Source organism: Piliocolobus tephrosceles, chromosome 5 (genome assembly GCF_002776525.5).
Source record: "Piliocolobus tephrosceles isolate RC106 chromosome 5, ASM277652v3, whole genome shotgun sequence".
NCBI classification, from domain to species: domain Eukaryota; kingdom Metazoa; phylum Chordata; class Mammalia; order Primates; family Cercopithecidae; genus Piliocolobus; species Piliocolobus tephrosceles.
In genome coordinates this window covers 80,049,546-80,071,077 of record NC_045438.1, presented here as the reverse complement: position 1 = coordinate 80,071,077, position 21,532 = coordinate 80,049,546, and positions in this window count along the sequence as shown.

The window sequence follows — 21,532 nt, the reverse complement described above, 5'->3', positions numbered from 1 at the left end:
ATCATGAGTCATTTGGGGAATATATATATATTCATATATTTTCATATATATATTTATATATTCATCTATATATGAATAGATATATATTCATTTATTTCTCTTGGACAAATAATTTGGGCATGTATCTCCTTGGGCATATATTTTGTTTTCTCTTGAGTAGAACTACTGAGTCATAGAGTAGGTGTATGTTTGATATGAGAAATAACTGATAAGCCACTCTCCTAGGTGTTTTTAATATTTTTCATTCCACCTGCAATGTTTTAGAGGGTTGCAGCTGTTCATATATACATGAACATTTTATGTCATCATTTTTGCTTGTTTGTTTCAGCTATTCTAGTTGCCCTAATTTGCATTTCCCTTATGATTAGTGATGTTCCATGATTCATTAGTGATGGCTCATAGACCACCCATAAGTCTTCCTTACGAAGTGTGTGTGCATTTATTTCAGTTTTAGAAACTCTTTGTGTGTGTGTGTGTGTGTGTGTGTATATATATATATATATATACACTATTTATTTATTTATTTTTTGAGACAGTCTTTCTCTATTGCCCAGGCTGGAATGCAGTGGTGTGATCTTGGCTCACTGCAACCTATACCTCCCAGGTTGAAGTGATTCTCCTGCCTCAACCTCCTGAGTAGCTGGGATTACAGTGCCCACTGCCACGCTCAGCTTATTTTTTTAATTTTTTTTTTTAATTTTAGTAGAGATGGGGTTTCAGTGTTTTGGACAGGCTGGCCTCGAACTCCTGACCTCAAGTGATCTGCACCCTTTGGCCTCCCAAAATGCTGGGATTACAAGAGTGAGCCACCTTGCCCAGACTATTTATTTATTTTGAATGTAAGCCCTTTGTTACATATATCTTTGCAAGTATTTTTTTTCACAATATGTGACTCACCTATTTATTTTTCTTGGCAGTGTTTTTTGATGAGAAAATGCTTTTGTTTTTAAAAAAGTCTATGTTTACTTTTGTTCTTCTAAAGTTACTGCTGTATATAAGCTTAGAAATATTTTTCTATCCCTGTGTCACAAAGATATTTCCATTATGTTTTCTTATGGAAGGTTTTTTAGATTTTATGTTTCAAGCATAATCCACCTTAAGTCAATTATTCTATATGGTGTTAGATAGATCCCAAAGTTCATATATATGCATACATATATATACACATATATATGTGTATATAAATATTCAGCATTATTTGTTGAAAATATTTTTCATCTTCTATTGAATATGGGAATAGACACTTTATTTCTTTGACCTATTTGCTTATCCTGTGTCAATCTTATACTGCCTTTTTAGTCACCCTTAAAATCAGGTAGTATTTATCTCACAATTTGTATTTTGTTTTGCCTTTATTTCAAGATTGTTTTGGCTGTTTGAGAATCTTTGCAGTTTCATATGTGTTTTAGAAATAGCTTGCAAATTTCTATTTTAAAATATACTTGAATTATCATTGGGATAACAGTTATCAATTTAAGAATATTGAATCTTCTGATCTAGGAACTTTTGGATATTTTTCAATGTATGTAACATTCATTTATTTATCTTAGCAAAGTTTTATCATTTTCAGTGTAAGGGTATTAAACAGGTTTGATTAAAATTATTCGTAAGTGTTTTATCATTTTTCTTGTTATTATGAGTAGAATAGTATTTTTCTGAATTTTACCCTTTATTTGTTTCCTTCTAGTATACGGAAATATAATTGATATTTATTGATTGAGTTTGTATGCAGTAATTCAAATGCCCGATGCTACATTCCAATCTCATGCTTAGGATTCTACACCCTTTGGATTTGTGTTTTTTATAGCACTAGAGTTTTCTTTTGTGATTTTGATTAAATAAGAACTTAATTGAGAGATATGACATAATATCAATGCTATGCTATTCTATCTAGATAAAACCTTAATCTGAATAATTTTGATTAATTAAATTGCAATTCTTATAGTGCTAGATATCATATCTACATATACACACACTCAAATATAAATATATACATATATGCATATAACATTATTATATATGCAACATGGTATATAAATATACTAATACATAAACACATTCATATACATGTATATCATGTATATGTTTATGAATATCATGTACATCAAACACACATACATATATAAAATAAACACTAAATCAATAACTATAATTATAGCTTACTGAGTAGTTCTTAGAAAACTGCTTACCTTTCCTTGTGTGCAAATAAATGTTACAATTTTAATCTGTACTGGGAAGGTTACTAATGCTAATAAATATAATTAAATTTATTTAGATTAGGCTAAGTATTTATGTATTTACCATACTGATTAATTTCAAAATACAATATTTTACTATCTCCCCAAAGTGTGGCCTTGACTGCTGATTTTTATTTTTCTAAGATAGTGTAGTTGAAAGTGTATTGAAAACCTTGGATATGACCTTTATTCAGATTTGTTTTTAAACTAAGAAGATTAGAATTGCATATTGTTTTGCCTGAACTAGAGCTTTGGTGTTTTATATTGTTATTATTTCATGTAAATACCTTTGATGGTAGGGAGTCTTTATAAGGTTTTGATATGATTAGCTCCAAGGTTGTTTTCATAATGCGACAGAAATGTAATGTCAAGGGCTAAAATCCTGGTTACACAGTTTTTCTACTTTTGTTTTCAAATATTTTGTATTTCATTAAGAGGATTTGTGCTTGCCCAAATACTCTTCATGCCTAAGTCTGTCACATTGTCTTTCACAGGACTCTAAGACCACGTAATTAAAAATGGGAAAAGTTCTTATTGGAACAGCATTCCGATCATCTGTTTGTTTACTCTATGGTTAGACATTCTGTAGAATGTAATGAATACTATATTTCCTTCTCCACTCCTCCTTTCTCTCATGCTGTGATGATCCCTAAAAGAAAGCAAAAATGTGCTGATGTAATTACAGGTTCAGGGGAATAGCTATAGGAGTTTAATGCAACTGCATTATGCTTCTAAGGATATAAGCCTCTCAATTAATCACAGTTTGAATTATCCGACGGTTATTTTAATTTGTTCTTATGAATTGAAGATTTTTTCTTCCTTTCTGGTTTTAGAAATATAAAATGTGCTCTGTAGACATCTTACCTTTTCATTGAAAGTATATATTCTAAAGCTGGTGTAAAATTTTAGTCTATTTTTGTGAAAAATGAGGTAACATTTTTAATATGCATCTTAACAACTAATACTGAAACACATTATTTTTTAATTTTGATTTTATTTATTTATTTATTTTTTTGAGACGGAGTCTCGCTCTGTCGCCCAGGCTGGAGTGCAGTCGCCAGATCTCAGCTCACTGCAAGCTCCGCCTCCCGGGTTTACGCCATTCTCCTGCCTCAGCCTCCCGAGCAGCTGGGACTACAGGCGCCCGCCACCTCGCCCGGCTAGTTTTTTGTATTTTTAGTAGAGACGGGGTTTCACCGTGTTAGCCAGGATGGTCTCGATCTCCTGACCTCGTGATCCGCCTGTCTCGGCCTCCCAAAGTGCTGGGATTACAGGCTTGAGCCACCATGCCCGGCCCTGAAACACATTCTTACATCTTTGTAAACTTTACAAGTCATGACTTATTTAAAATATAAAGCCATCATTAATATCAAATGCTTTAGAGTCAAAGTAATGTTATTGTTATGGCATTTTCTTACACTTTGAACAATATGATAATGAGCAGGTAGTAGATGCAGAGTAGAAAGTGATGATTTAATGACACTCCTTGTCCCTCCATCCTTTAATATGGTTGACTTCTTTGAAACTGTTTAGGTTTATATCTCTTTGCTCTATATTCTATCTAGAATGTATATTTGCTTGTCATTGTTTATAAGTAGACCAAATCTACTTTCCCTGGCAGTTAGTCCCCACCCCAGCATAGAACATATTGTTACTCCTATTGCTTTTAATATTCAACTATTTTTTAAAGTTTAAAAATGGAAAAGTATGTCTTTTTTATATTCATGGAAATATTAACCACCTATATGGCTATTTATTTTTATGGGAAGATCTGAATTTCCATTTGGTGTCATGTTATTTCTGCCTGAAGATCTTGCTTTAACCTGTCTTATATTGCAGGTCTGGTGGCAATAGTCTCAGCTATTGATTTCCAGAAGGAGTCTTTATTTGTTTTTATTTTAGAAAGGTATATGTACTGGGTACAGTTTCTAGGGTGGCAAGGTTTTTTGTTTTGTTTTGCTTTTTACAACATATAAATGCATTGCTATAGTTTTTCTGTCTTGCAAAGTTTCTGACAAGTAGTTGGCTATAATTTTTATCTGTATTTCTCTATACATAATATGTCTTTTTCTTCTGGCTGTTGTGAAGATATTTTTACTTGTTTTTGGCAATTTAATTATGAGGTGCCTTACTGCTTTTACGTGGAGTGCTTACTTGGGCTTCTTTGCTTTGTGGATTTATAGTTTCCATCACATTTGGAAAAGTTTTGACCATTAATCTTCCAAACTATTTTTTTTTTTTTTTTTTTTTGGTCTCTGTCTCTCTCTCTCTTCTCTTTCTGGAACTCCAAAATATTAGATTTTTCTGTATGATTCTGCATATCACTGATGCTCTGTTTATTTATTTCAGTGTTTATTTTCTCTGTGGTTTTTATTTTCTATAGTTTATATTAGTATAGAGTTGACCCTTGAATAACACAGGTTTGAACTGCACAGGTTCACTTGTAAGTGGATTTTCTCTCACTCTGCCACCCCTGAGACAGCAAGACCAAGCCCTTCTCTTCCTCCTCCTCAGCCTATTCAATGTGAAAATAATGGAGATGAAGACTGTTATGATAATTCACTTTCAATTAAAAAATTATAAATACAATTTTTTCTTCTTTGTGATTTTCTTATCTCTATCTTACTTTGTTACTGTAAAAATACAGTATATAGTACACATAACATAGACAATATATGTTGATTGTTAATGTTATTGCGAAGGCTTCCAGTTAATGGTAGGCCATTAGTAGTTAAGTTTTTGTGGAGTCAAAAGATTTATGTAGATTTTCAACTGCACAAGGGTCAGATCGGTGGCCCCAAGCCCCATGTTGTTAAAGGGTAAATTGTATTTTCAAGTCCTTCTGCTGTTAATCTAATTTGCTCGTATGCCATTCACTATCTTTTCACTTTAGATACTGTGTTTTTCTTCATAGGAGCTCCATCTGGGTCATATAATATCTCAATGAGTTTCTCTTTCTTCTTGAATATATGAAGTATATTTACAATAGCTGTTTGAAGGTCATCTCTATAATTTGGGGGTCTGTTTTTACTGATTATGTTTTATTCTACTTATAGGTAACATTTTTCTTCCTCTTGGTGTATTTTTATTTGATTCTAGACATTGTGAATACTGCATTGTTGCTTTCTGTATTTTGTTGGATTTTTTACCTAGGGCTCAGCTTTGTCTAGCAGGCAATTAAGTTACTTGGAATCAGTTTGATACTATCAAGACAGCATTAAGGTTGTTTTTTGTTTGTTTGTTTTTGTTTTTTTTGCAGGGCAAAACTGGCTTTTAGTATGGAATTAATTAAATCTCGCTCCTAAAATGATATCCTCTGGGACCCTTTCCAATACTTTGTGGGCTATGAGGTCTTTTCACTTTGGGTAGTGAGGGTGTAAACTGTCCCCAGCCCAGGTGAACTGCTGGATGTTTTCGGCTATTGCTTTCCAAAGTTGTTTGTCTAGCCTTAGATAGTTTTATCTTATAAAGGCACAGATAATTACTTAGCCAAAGGTTTGAGGAAACCCTTCTTTAAATCTCCAAAACTCTTCTCTCTGATACTTAGCTTCTCAAATTCTCATTGGTTTGGACTCTCTGACCCTTAGATTCTCATTCCCCAAGTAAGCACAACTATTAGGCTCTATTGGGATACCCTCTGTCTCCACTGTGGCCTGCTAATTACTTCCATAGAGTACAAAATTGTGGGGCTCACCTTTTTGCTTACCTTTTTTCCAAGGAAAAAACCCCTGATACTGCCTGTTACCCAATGTCTAAAAACATTGTTTCATGTATTTTTATCTAGTTTCCTAATTGTTCCAGGAGAGAGGGAAAATCCACCCCATCGTGGTGGCTGAGGTAGACATCCTGCAGGATTACACTTATGAGACCCAAACAGGGTTCTTATTTAAAATGACATTTATTCTACTTTCACTAATTGCCATTAAACCCAGAACTTTGCTCAGCTGCTTTGCAAATATTTACCTTCAATTTTTTAGAGGTTTTAATCCACCCTATGTATGTTTATTTATGGATAACACTGATCTTTTGCCTTGAGATTGTGTTGCTGCTCAACTGAAAAGCCTCTGTATATTCTGAATATTGGCACTTAACTGCAGAGAAAATTGTGCCAAATACTTTTAAACCCTTTTTTTTTTTTTTTTTTTTTTTTTTGTTGTTTGCTTAGACTTTTCTCTGAAAAGTAAATCAAGAGCCGAGAATGGGACTCTGGAATCCGCATACCATAAATGACTGTTCTTTCTCTTAGCTTCCCTGAATTTCCGTGATTATCACGTAATTCATTTGAGATGTCCACAGTCAAGCTCACTGTGAGCTTAATTCAATGTCTTTAGAAGAGGATGTGTCTCTGGGAAGATGGCCTCAGTAGAGCAGACAATACCTTAGCACCAAAGAGTGTCCGCCCACTCCATGCTGATGCTGCCTCTGCTGCAGGTAAGCGGTATGACGCTTTTGACTATATGACTGTAGGTGGAAGCTCTACCCTAAACTTTCAGTTTTGTGGACCTAGAATGTTCTTTAAGGGAGATTTCTTAAAGTGACCTATTTACTTTAAAAAATTGTAAGACACTAAAAATACTAGTATCTTTTAAAAAATTGTTAAGACACTAAAAATAAATTACAAAGAAGGTACACAGCTTATAAATAAGCATAGGAAAAGATGTTTCGCATCATTCACCAGGGAAATGCAAATAAAGACAACAATAAGATACTATGATAGACCTAGTAGAAAGGCTGAATTTAAAACAGACAACACCAAATACTGGCAAGAATGTAGAGCAGCAGGAACTCCCTTTCACTGTTGGTGGGAATCCAAAATCATACAAACACACTGGAAGACAGTGCAGCAGTTTCTTAAGAAATTAACCACACTCTAACTATATGGTCCAATTATCACACTCCTTGATATTAGCCCGAAGGAGTTGCAAACTCAAGTTCACACAAAAACCTGCAAATTGATATTTATAGCAGCATTATTCATAATTGCAAAGACTTGGAAGTAACCAAGATGTTCTTCGGTAGGTGAATGGATAAATAAACTATGGTACATCCAGACAATAAAAATAAATGAACTATTGAACCAAGGAAAGACATAGGAGAAATTTAAATGCATATTGGTCAGTGAAAAAGGCCCATCTGAAAACGCCATATGCAAGATGATTTCAACTATATTATATTGAAGAAAAGGCAAAACTACGGAGAAAATAAAAAGATCAGTTGTTGCCAGGGGCTACAGTGAGGAAAAGATGAACAGGGGAAGCATAGACAATTTTTAGGGCAGTGAAAATTATTTCTATGTTACTATAATTACAGATATATGTCATTATACATTTGTCCAAACTCATAGAAGGCACGGCACCAAGACTGAACCCTTGTGTAAACTATGGTTTCACTGATAATGATGATATCATAAGCTATCATTTCACTGATAATGATGTGTCAGTGTAGATTCATGAACTGTATAATATATTACCACTCTTCAGGGGAATGCTGATAATAGGGAGGCCATGTATGTGTGGAGGTAGAAGATATATGGGGAATCTCTGTATTGTCCCTCAATTTTTCTGTGAAATTAAAACTGTTCTAGAAAACTAAAGTCTTTTTAAAAAACCAGAAATAAAAATAAATAAATATAAAATATCCTAAACCTATGTTTTAGTACTGTATGTTTTCCCAATGCAGAATTTCAGTTGTTTGGTTTCTGTGGAGAAGGTCGTTTGAAAACTGTCCACCCACACCCAACGGCACACAGGATATGGACCTGAGCCTGCCATAAACATTCATGAAATGTTTGGTATCTAAGGAAACAAGGTGTGAACTCTTAGGCACAGAGAATCTAACAGTGAATAGTACAAAAGTATGTATAATACTTGGTTGACTTAAAACCAAACTTATTATGGAAATATTGTATGACAGTTGAGGACATGGGCTTTTCCAAACAGTCTGATTAATATTCTAGCCCCCTTAAGGCCTTGATCATGATTCACATCTCTAAATATTATTTATGGTGCCTTCCAAATTGGGTTGTTAGAGAAACTGCACGACATAATTGTTCATGTTGTGCTTAGCACAGTATCAGTCACTATTAGCACAATAAATGGCAGCTTTGTGAATAGAAATCATCATTGCCATCATTATCATTGTCATCATCATCATTATTATAGTTATCACAAAATGTTAACTAGGTTAATTATATATTATTTACTGAAGTCCTAAGATATATTCCACTGTTCTACACACAGCATTAAGCTTTTCAGAGTTAGGATCCATATAATAAAATAGGAAGTTTAATATCTATAAATATATACGCACACACATATAGTTCATCAGAACTAATTGTTTTGTATTGTCAAATGGTAAAACAAGGTTATGGTAGCTATTCGTATTAACAATAACATTGTAAATTTCAGCAAGAGACATATAAATAAAAAATATTTAGCTAAATTTAGTTTTGAGAATGTTGAGTGACATCTCTCTGGAAAAAAAATTAAAAATAAATACTTTGTTTTAAGTCTATAATGACAGGTTTGGAAGGGAGTGATTTGCCTGTTGCTTTTTCCTGAATGGTGTACAGGGAGTAGAACACCTATGAAGATGGGAATGTGTTGAGAAGGTCTATCAGATTGAATGACTTGGAGTCCTCTCTCTGCTTCCGGAAGAACTAGTGATCACATGACTGATAAGGCTCATTTGGGAGTTAGTATTTTGTTAAGCGTTTAGTAGTTCACAAATACTTCTTCCCCAGAAATGGAAAAGTACATTCCTTTGCCCACACTTCTTTCTCCAATTCTGTCCTAAGCCCTTCTAGTGCTCTTATCCTGTTAATAGTTGTCATTTGCCACTTTAGTTTACACTTTTGCTTTGCACTCTCCACCACACATAGCTGTAGGAGAGTGGAACTTCAGATAAGTTTAAACTTTATTCATTTTTGACAAAATTATTAACACCACACTAATCATTATAAAAATCTAATTAGATACTAAGATTAATTATACTTTTACCTCTGCCTTCTAATTACCGAGCTTAATCAAAGCCTGGCATGGTGTTGAAAATATAATTCATTGTCTGATTGCCTCAGAATCCTCAAACACCTTTCCTACTTTTTGTCCTGCAAGGTGATACAGAGAGCCTTCCATAAACTCATTTTCTATATGGTTATAAATGTCTAGGACCTATGTGTAGAGATGTCCTTGCTGGGTCAGAGGAAAGGAGGGTCACATAAGAGCCTGTATTAGTACGTTTTCACACCGCTGATAAAGACATGCCCAAGACTGGGAAGGAAAAGAGGTTTAATGGACTTACATTTCCACGTGGCTACGGAGGCCTCACAATCATGGTGGAAGGCAAGGAGGACCAAGTCACGTCTTACATGGATGGCAGCAGGCAAAGAGAGAAAAACTTGTGCAGGGAAACTCCCATTTTTAAAACCATCAGATCTTGTAAGACTTATTTACTATCATAAGAACAGGACAGGAAAGAACCACCCCTGATTTAATTACCTCCCACTGGGTTCCTCACACAACATGTGGGAATTGTGGGAGTTATAATTCAAGATAAGATTTGGGGGGAGACACACCCAAACCATATCAGTGACTATTTGCTTCCTTTTGTAACCTTCTATCTTTTTATTTTTCCTCTCTTTCAGAGCCCATGACCTATATCCCCCTTCTCAATTACTGCTAAATACCATCTGTATAAGTTAAGATGGTCCAGCAAAACAGAGCAACAGGGTAGATAGATAATGGAAAGATAGATAGGTAAGAGAAAATTTATTATGGAAACTGGCTTACAAGATCATGGAGGCCCTGGACCCCCAAGGCACACCCTCTGCAAGCTGGAGGATCAAGAAAGCCAGTGGTATAGTTCAGGGTGAGTATCAAGGTCTAAGAACCAGGGAAGCTAATGGTATAATTTCTAGTCGAGGATAAGAGAAGTTAGAGAAATGCGCTCTCTCTCTTCCTGTTTATTCTATTCAGGCAGATTATATGATGCTTGACTAGTGAGGTCACACTTTTTTTTTTTCTCTGCCACTTTAAATGGTAATCTCTTTCACCAACACTCTCATGGACCTATCCAGAAATAATGCTTTACCAGCTTTCTAGCGTCCTTTAGCCCAGTCTTGTTGACACATGAAATTAACCCTTGATATGGTTTGGCTGTGTGCCCACATAAATCTCATCTTGAATTGTAGTTCCCATATTCCCCACATGTCATTGGAAGGACCCAGTGAGAGGTAATTTAATAAGGGGGCAGTTACCCTCATGCTGTTCTTGTGATAGTGAATGACTTCTCATGAGATTTGATGGTTTTATAAGGGGCTTTTTCCTGTTTTGCTTGGTACTTCTCCTTGCTGCTGTCTTGTGAGGAAAGACATTTTTGCCTTTCTTTCCACCATGATTGTAAGTTTCCTGAGGCTTTGACAGCCATGCTGAACTGCGAGTCAACTAAACCGCTTTCCACTATAAATTACCACGTTTCAGGTATGTCTTTATTAGCAGCATGAGAATGAACTAATACAGTAAACTGGTACTGCGGAGAGTGGGGCATTGCTACAAAGATACCTGAAAATGTGGAAGCAACTTTGGAAGTGAGTAACATGCAGAGGTGGAAACCGTTTGGAGGACTCAGAAGAAGACAGAAATATGTGGGAAAGTTTAGAATTTCCTAGAGACTTGGAGGTGTCAGAAGACAGGATTATGTGGGAAAGTTTGAAACTTCCTAGAGAGTTGTTGAATGTCTTTGACCAAAAATACATGATATGGGCAAGGAAGTGATATGGACAATGATAGTGATATAGACAATGAAGTCCAGACTGAAGTGGTCTCACATGGAGATGGGAACTTGTTGAGAACTGGAGTAAAGGTCACTCTTTATGCCAAGAGACTGGTGGCATTTTGCTCCTGTTTTAGAGATCTGTGGAACTTTGAACTTGAGAGGGATGATTTAGGGTGTCTTGTGGAAGAAATTCCTAAATGGCAAGGAATTCAAGTGGAACAAGAGCATAAAAGTTTGGAAAATTTGCGGCCTCATGATGTGACAGAAAATGTGATCCTCATTTTCTGGGCAGAAATTGAAGCTGGCTGCAGAAATTTGCATAAATAACAAGGAATCAAATGTTAATCACCAAGACAATTGGGAAAATGTCTCCAGGCATGTCAGAGAATTTCACGGCAGCCCCTCCCATCACAGGCTTGGAGGCCTCAGGGAAAAGATGGTTTCCTGGGCTGGGCCCAGGGCCCCCTTGCTCTATGTTGCCTTGTGACACAGTGCCCAGATGCTTCAGCTCCAGCTGTGGCTGCAAAAGGCAAACGTACAGCTTAGGCCATTGTTTCAGAGGATGCAAGCCATAAGCCTTGGTGGCTTCCACTTGGTGTTGAGCCTCTGGGTACACGGAAGTCAAAAATTGAGGTTTGGAAATTTCCGCCTAGATTTCAAAGGATGTATGGAAATGCCTGCATATGCAGGCAGAAGTTTGCTACAGGGCCAGAGCCCTCATGGAGGACCTCTGCTAGGGCAGTGCAGAAGGGAAATGTTGAGTTGGAGCCCCCACACATAGGCCCATTGGGGCACTGCCTAGTGCAGCTGGGAGAAGAGGACCACTGTCCTCTAGACCCCAGAATGGTAGATCCACTGACAGCTTGCACCCTGCACCTGGAAAAGCCAAAGATATTCAATACCAGACTGTGAAAGCAGCCAGGAAAGGAGCTGTACGCTACAAAGCCACAGGGGTGGAGTTGCCCAAGGCCATTGGAACCCACCTCCTGCATCAGTGCACCCTGGATGTGAGACAGGAGTCAAAAGAGATCATTTTGAAACTTTAAGGTTTAATGACTGCCCTATTGGATTTAAGATTTACATGGGGCCTGTAGCCCCTTTGTTTTGGCCAATTTCTCCCATTTGGAACTGGTGTATTTACCCAATACTTGTGCTCTCATTGTATCTAGGAAGTAACTAACTTGCTTTTGATCTTTTGATTTTACAGGTTCATGGGTGGAAGGAACTTGCCTTGTCTTATATGAGACTTTGGACTTGGGCTCTTGAGTTAATGCTTGAAAAAGTTAAGATTTTGGGGGATCATTGGGAAGGCATGACTGCATTTTAAAATGTGAGGACATAAGATTTTGGAGGGGCCAGGGACAGAACAATGTGATTTGACTGTGTCCCCATCCAACTCTCATCTTGATTTTTACCTCTCATAATTCCCACAAGTTGTGGAAGGATCCTGGTGGGAGGTAATTTAATCATGGGGGAGGTTACCCTCATGTTGTTCTTATGATAGCAAGTGACTTCTCAAAAGATCTGATGATTTTATAAGGGGCTTTTCCCTGTTTTGCTCAGCACTTCTTGCTGTTGTCATGTGAAGAAGGATGCGTTTTATTTCCCTTCCACCATGATTGTAAGTTTCCTGAGGCCTCCCAGCCATGCTGAACTGTGAGTCAATTAAACCTCTTTTCATTATAAATGAAAAGACATACTCAGTCTTGGGTATGTCTTTATCAGCAGAATGAGAATGAACTAATAAAACAATCATACCATTGTTGTGGGCCCCTTATTTTATCCTTACTCCTTAAGGTGTTCTACTATTTGTCAAAGCTAGTGGTCATAAGAAAATATGAGATCTTCTCAGATGACCTCCTTTTAAAGTGTACCTGCATGAATGGGTACACTTAAGGATTCTCTTTAGATGTGTTTGCCACATCCAAACACCTCCACACCTTAATTTTTCCTGCAACAAAACTACATGGCACATACTGAACTATAATTGTTTTACATTCTGTGGCCTTTCTGTTTGCTACTGAAATTAGTCTAGAACTTCACATTATTGGCAAGTCATTAACAAAAACAAATTGTTATAAACTACTATGAGAGAGTGGTACTTTTCAGAATTGTCGCAAGCAGTCTCTGATAAGTGCATGACCAAAATAAGGACAGACTTTTTAGCTACATAGAAAAGTATTATGTTTTATTAAATTTTCACAAATGTTTTAAGCATAAATAAAAATCAACAAAACGTGAAGAACAAGAAATGTGATGAGAAATATGCAGGACCCAAATAAAGACAATGTGAGCAAGTGAAGTGTTGCTGGGCACCTTCCCTATTACATATCTGTATCACTAACTACATTTTACTTGGTTATCTGTTTATTATGTTTCTGACCATTAAAACAATCTCTGTGAAAGTGAGTACTTTTTCTATGTTGTTTGATCAGTACCTAGCACAGGAATCCTTGGCTCAGTTTACAAATAGTATGAAAAAATAAAATGCTTAATATGTAAAGAGATCTGATAATCCAATAAGAAAAATAACTGCTTCAGAAAAATAAAAGCCTAAAGCAGTAGTTCTAATATAAGGAAATATAACTAGTCAGTAACTTGTTCACCTTCAAAAGATAGCCAAAAATATAACTTTAAAGAATATAAGGTTCAATTTTAGGCCAGGTGCAGTGGCTCACACCTGTAATCCCAGCATTTTGGGAGGCCAAGGTGTAGATCGCCTGAGGTCAGGAATTAGAGACCAGCCTGGCCAACGTGGCAAAACTCTATCTGTACTAAAAATAAAAAATTTAGCTGGTGGTGGTGTCACTAGCCTGTAGTCCCAGCTACTTGAGAGACTGAGGCGGGAGAATCAGAGGTTGCAGTGAGCCTAGATCTTGTGCCACTGCACTCCAGCCCGGGGAAGAGAGCAAGACAGTGTCCCATAAAAAATAAAAATACAAATAAAAATAAGGTACAATTTTGACCTTCATTTTGTAAATAATTTATAAATATGTATCAAAAGAATTTAAGTAATTTAAAGCCTTTGACTCAGAATTCTATTTTTACGACTGTAACAAGAGATGCCCAAAAAGTGTCTATATAGATGTACATATAATTTTCCTTCATATCCAAAGTTGAAACAACCTAAATATCTACCAATAGGATATTTATTGCACTATGCTGTCTCTATAATAATAACTGTATGAAGTCTATCAGAAATCATATTTTCAGAGAATATAGATCTATTTTGGAGATCCACAGAATAATATTAATTGAAAAATGCATAATGCAAATTTGTCTATATAGTATTGTCTTAATTCTGTATTATGTATAAGGGTGTGCCAAATGTGCTCACATAGATATAAAAAAAAAATTGGGAAAAACTCCATAAAAAGATGACAGCAGTACTCTCTGAGTAATGAATATCTTGTTACCCTTATCTTTTTCTGTATTTTTATTTGTTCTACACTGACAGATGTACTACTTGTATAATTTATAAGGTCAATAATATTATTGTTAAATTCTATAAATGTTGCCTGGTGGTTTTGAGCATATGAAACTATGGATATTAAGAATAGCAGCTCAAATAAGCAGCATCCTACATTTTATTCTAAATAATAATTTTTAAGGGGTGAAAATGTGGATCTAAGACAATGTTTTAGAAAGCGGAGTAGATTTTATTTTTATTTATTTATTTTTTTAACGATGGAGTTTCCCTCTTGTTTCCCAGGCTGCAGTGTAATGGCGCAATCTCAGCTCACCACAACCTCTGCCTCCCGGGTTCAAGTGATTCTCCTGTCTCAGCTTCCCTAGTGGCTGGGATTACAGGCATGTGCCACCACGCCTGGCTAATTTTGTAGTTTCAGTAGAAACGGGGTGTCTCCATGTTGGTCAGACTGGTCTCAAACTCCTGACCTCAGGTGATCCCAAAGTTCTGGAATTATAGGTGTGAGCCACCATGCTCTGCCTAGACTTTGAAGTTATGGGAGCATATACCCTAAATACTTTCCAAGTTTTTCCCAACCTCCTTTGCTAGAGGAAGATTGTTAATGGTTTTCTGAAAAACATTATTACTATCTTAGAGAAAAACAAAAATTTAAAAAGAATTACACACCTGTGTTATTGTAAAACTTCTAATCACAACATTATTCTGAAGCTTGCTGGCATTAATACAGTTAAAGAAACAAACAAAGAAGCAAACATTACATAAAATGAGTGCATCAACATGCAAGGAATCAAGGACACCCTGTTCTTACTAGGAGGAAAACTAAATACACAATTCAAGAAAATTCCCCATGCAAAATCATGCATATTATAGATTCACCAAAAATAATGAAGGTTACATTTCACAAACTGAAGCTATAGTCATAGCAGCCTCAAGGCTCAAGCTAAATATAAGCACAAAAACAGTATACTTGTTGTAAATACAGCAATCAAGCAGTAGCAGCACAAATTATGCATAAGAACTACTTCAATCAAGTAAGATAGAAGGTGAAAAATCACCAGCCGTGATCAGCTCTAGACCTGGGAGACAGCAAGTTAAAGGAAAATAGAAACAAAAGTGTCAGGGTTATTTTGAAAAATCAATTATTAATGAAAGAGTCAAATAACCCTATGTAAATATTTATCAAATGGCTAACTTTCCTAGGGGTTAAGTCATCATCATTAGGTTAGTATTATTATAGCCTACTCTGTGCTTACTACACAGGAGGTAGCCAAGTGAACTCGACATAAATACCAATGTTGTGGTAGTGGCAGAGTTGCAAGATTTAACAACTAATAATACCGATCTGGAAACTCTACGTAGTAAGGAAGAGGGAGAAAATAAAGCAAACTGGAGAAAAGTGACAGTAGACAATTTTGGACATGGCTGATTTTATCAAGACCGGAATCCTTTGACATAACATTCCTACAAATTGAACTTACCCTCCAGGGCAGAAAAGCATCTCTACTCTTGCTAATGTGATGATCATTTTTCCCAAGGCTTAGCTCTGCATTTACTCATGTTCCTTGAATTCACTCTCAGCTGTCACTGAGAAATGAGATAATTCAAGGACAGGATAATTCAAGAACAGGAGTTTGGGGTAAGGGAGAGGGAGAATCTATGTTCCGGAATAGACTCACAGCTAATAAGTCCTGTCTCTAGCATATACCATTTAAAATTATGAGGTGGACCCACCATGCCAACATTGAACTCTGAATCTGATATTGTAAGGAAGCAGATATTATTTACGTAATCATGAACTTCTGCCAACTTGACCACACTTCTTTTTTTCTATACCTTCTGTAAATTCTCAGAAAAAAAAACAAAACAAAAAAACCTACTTCTCCTTGATTTTTCTTCATCTCCTTTCCTCTCAGGGAATAGCTTTCAATAAATAGTAATTAAATTCGTGAGCAAAGGGAATTTCAGACACCTTAATATTTATTACTTAAAAATCCCAGGGCCAACTAATGCTGACTATATGCTGGGAATCTCACTTTGGTAATCACCCAAACGTACCTGTTTTCTTCAAATCTCACACTCCTCTTACTAATTAGGTGAGAACTATATTGTTCTCTCCTATGCCATGCAAAATTAAAGTAGCCATAATTCTTTAGCCAGCAAAGAAAAGTACCAAATTAGAAAGAAATTTTTGAAGCCTAATTAAGCTTTTTTCTTTTCTTAATTAGGGAACCCTAGTCTTAATAAAGAATAATTTAAAAAGTGTGCAAAATAACATAATAACAAAAGCAGTTAATTAATTCACTCAACAATTCAACAAATACTATATTCCAGGCAATACTCTAGACTCTAGGAAGCAAAAATACATCAATAAATAAAAATAAGACATAGTCATTGCCCTCAAGGAGCCTGCAGTTGAGTAAGGAAACAGATTTATACAATTACATTTTGTGAAAAGTATTAAAAGGTGTGGGAGAAGACATGCGAGAATGAATCCCAACAAGGAAGTAAGGAAGGGCATACAAGAAAAGATGACAGCAGAATACAGGGAAAGGTATCCAGGCTGAGGAGAATGTTAAAACCTTCACTGAGAATTGAAGGCACTATTTAGTTTTCAGGTATCATCATTCTCATCATTTTGACTTTTTTCTTTTTCACTAGACACTCATCATTTATATCCTGGCATAAAGTAATATTTAGATACCTTCTAAAAATTATGGTAGAGTTCCTATTAGAATGCCATTAAGTTTTATTACCTGAAAAATGGAGGTTAAGGAAAAGAACAGGGAATTGGGGAGATATTAGGTGAACAAGCATAATTCATAGTTTTCTCTGGACGAATTTATCTGTGATTAAGAATCAATTGCTTAATACTTTCAGTTTCTTAGCTTTAGCTCTTTTCACTTTCTGTTACTCTAGTACCAGCTAAAACCAGGTACTTAGAAGTTGAATTTATTTTTCTGCTAGGTAAATTTCCCATCTCAAGATCCCAGTTCTCCTAAGCCGAGTCCACACCCACATGTTTTTCATTCGACTCTTGCTAGATAAGGACAAAGTTTATATTCGCAGGCCTTTTCCTTCTTCAATATGACAACTCTCAGACCTCCCAGATGATCTGTGCCCTTTGGGTTTAAGGCATGTATTTTTTTTCTCAAAAGGGTCTTTCTATTATAAGTTTTTCTTTGATAATGGACTGGAAGATTCTATTCCCAGCTGATGGCACAGAATACAGGAAGGGCCAGGTGATTTAGATGTAGGAATTTCTTTAGTGCTCTTCTAATTTTTACCATATGCCTGAGCCACCCTGGCTGAACTTCAGCTATTAATGAACCCTGCTCTGAACTTCAGCTATTAATTTCTCTGTCATTCAGGAAGACATTTGGAGTTAGTAAACTCCTTTCTTTAGCTCTCCTTTTTGAGATGCTGGGTAAGATGGAGAGGAAAAGGCAGGGACATTTCAAGTGGTAAAAAGTGGGTAATACTGGAAGTCCTTCCTCTTGCTCACACGATTACTATTCCTATAATATTTAGATATAATAAAATAAGGTAAAATATATAGTATGTATGTGATGCTCATGTTTATTTGTATTTTTGGGGCACAAAATATATAGAATATAAGAATAACAAGCAAATTTTAAAAAACAATGTTTTTCCTAATTCACAAAAAACGTCTTTTGTTACATCCTGACACTAGGCTATGCTAAATGAAGAAATGTAGTAGCTGTAACAACAATATCCCTTCTGTTTTGTAATGATAAATTTTGAGAAGGCAGGGAAAGTGAATTTGTTAGAGATGGTGAACTAAATAAGATAAAATTATAGAAATGCCAACACATTTACAAAAATGTAAACAGTTTTCAGTAATTTTAATTAGAGCTCATTTAAAGTGTGTTCATGAATACATATTTTCTTGCATTTTGATAAAACCCTAAAGGCCAGATAAAAGCAAAACATGAGATAACTAGATGCAAAGAGTTCCAGAATTTTAAATTGATACATTTTAAATCAATTTATTTTGCTTTATGCTAAAAAATGGCAAGGTTGTATTTAAAAATATTATTTTATGATAAATTTTTTTAAAAGAAGCGAAGAATAGATTCATTAGAAGCCTATGTAAATTACCAAAACTGAAAAAAAAAAAATATGTAAGTGTAGCTACGTTTTCTTTTTTTTTTTTTTTTTTTTTTTTTTTTTTTTTTTTTTGAGACAGAGTCTTGCCATAGGCCAGGCTGGAGTGGGAGTGCAGTGGCACGATCTTGGCTCATTACAACTTCTGCCTCACAGATTCAAGCAATTCTCCTCCCTCAGGCTCCCGAGTAGCTGGGACTATAGGCACGTGCCACCACGCCCGGCTAATTTTTTTTTTTTTTGTATTTTTAGTAGAGATGGAGTTTCACCGTGTTAGCCAGAATGGTCTTGATCTCCTGACCTTGTGATCTGCCCACCTTGGCCTCCCAAAGTGCTGGGGTTACAGGCGTGAGCCACCGCGCCCAGCCTAAAGATACATTTTCAATCAATAATTTCAACATCTTGTTTTTGTATGCGTATGTTCTAAGCTTAATTGGTGACAGACATGTGACTTATACATCTCAAATCATGAAGCTCCTCCTCAATTTTTTAAAACACTATGTAATATTCCCCTGCACAAACATGCTCAAAGCATTTAACCACCTTTTTACCCATATGGTAGCATTTTCTTAGTTTTAGTTATTATACACAAATCTGATATAAACATTTTCCATATATATACTTGCTTATATGTATGAATCTTTAAGAATGGTTTCTTAAAGGTGTAATTGTTGGATCTAAAGGTATCTGCACTTTACATTTTTACAAATGCTACCAAATCCAGTGATGAGTATTGCACCCCCATTTGAACCAATAACACCCCTGCAACTGGTATTCTGCCAGGGTGCTATTAAGGAAAGGAAGTGAATGAAGAAGGAAAGAATAAACAGAAAAAGGTAGAAAAATAAACAATAAACAGAAAGAAATCTGGAGAGAAAAATTTGCAGCAGTTGCGAGGGTTTAAGAAATGCATGTCATGTCATGAATTTAAGTGCCAAATTTATAACTCAAGCCTCTATAATTTCCATGGGCTTCAAAACCACTATCTGCACATTTAATGTATAACATTTATTTGCATTTTTCACTGATAGTAAAAGTGAAATTTCCAAAACAAAATAAAAATCACCAGCAACCTCCTCCAAGTCCCTTTTTCATTCTAGTAAATGGTACTGCTTTTCACCCCAAACATCAGACTAAAAACCTAGATTTTTTTCATTGGCTCTTTCGTCTCTTTCACCCTTTGTGCTACAGTCCATCACTCTATTCCATTTTTCTTCCACTTAAATATTTCAAGAATTTGTTCATTGTTTTTAAATCCTGGCTATTACTACCCCATATTAAGATATTTTTTAACCCGCATGTCAGCTATTGTTGCTTCAGTTTTCATATGTTTATAACATCTTATTCTATTTATCCTTTTGCTGGATTGGAAACTTAATATTAATCTTTTCACAGTTAACTATGGAATTGTATCACATATTCTTAACAAATTTTAAAACGTGTTACACATTAATTCCACCCTCTGAAAGAGGCAAAGACCTTGTAAAACTTTAATCTGCTTGCATCCCTTTTTGACATATAATATATTGGTGCAGTATTTTACATTCATTTTTACATGATAAATTTTATGTTGTTATTTTTATTTACATGGATAATATATGTTTTGCTTCAAACATGTATTTATTATGCTTATTATTTCTATTGTCTCTCTACACTAGAATGGAAGCTGTAAAAATGCAGAATTCTATTTTATTTGCTTAGAACTGTGCCTAGTACATAGTAGGTACTCGGTATGTATTTTGATGAAACACCTGCATTTATCTACTTGTTTAACTATCCCTTCACTCATTATTCTTTTCTGCATTCAGCTAAACTTTCTGGAGTGTAGTATTTTTTCATAATACATCTCTCGTAAGTTTTCCACGGTGAGAATTTGTTAATGATAAAATAATTGTTTATCTAAAAATGAATTTCTTTTTCTTGATTTTTGAAAGTTCTAAGTATGAGAGTTCCCCCCGCCCACCAACTTCCTCTAAGCATTTAGAAGATATTTTCCACTGTCCTCTGGTTCCATTGATTCTATCAAGGCTTCTGTTATTGACCTAATTATCTGTCTTGGTAGACAACCTGCCTGCTTTTACTGAAATATGTTGAGGTGTGGATGAATGCAATCTCTCTCTCTCAATCTCCTCTGTTCCTCTTTTCCTCCTCTTTCTTCCTCTCTCCTTTTCTCCATCTCTCCTTCTCCGTGTCTATCTCTATCTCATAAAATTCCGCTTCTTATCTGCTAATTTTATATATGAGTGTTCACGTTTTCATCATTTCTGGAAAAGTCTCAGACATTATCTCTTCAAACATAATCTCTGAATCATTCTCTTTATTTTCTCTTTCTGAGACTCCAATTTGACATATACTCCTTTTTATTCGATCCTCCATTTTTCTACCTGAGTCTCCAATTCCTTCTCTTTCTTTGCAGTATTCTGTTTAGAGTCTTTAGATTTATCTTCTTATTGCTATTTTCCCCTAGACCTGTGGTGCAAATTGCTGTTTGCATTATCCAATCCATTGAGGGCCCAAGTGGAACCAAAAAATAGGAAGGGTAAATTTGCTTTCTCTTCTAGAGCTAGGACATCCATCTACTCTTGTCCTTAAACATCCGAGCTCTTGGTTCTTAGGTCTTCAAACTCCAGGACTTCAATGTAGTGACCCCTCTTCCTAACCCACTGTGTTTCTCAGGCTTTTATACTAACACTGAAAAGACCGAATTACACCACGTGCTTGCCTGGTTCCGTACCTTGCAAACAGTATGTTTTGGTACTTCTTGGCCTCTATAATTGCGTGAACCAGTTCACATATTAAATCCCCTCTTACATGTAATATTAGTTCTGTTTCTCTAGAGAAACCTAATACACCTTCCCTCCTGTGAGCCTAGTTTATTAGAAGTCTGTGAAAAGAAGGCTGAGCTCTTGATACAGTTTCTTAACAGCTTTCTATGTCATATCTCTTTCCTATCCAATTTCCATATCGC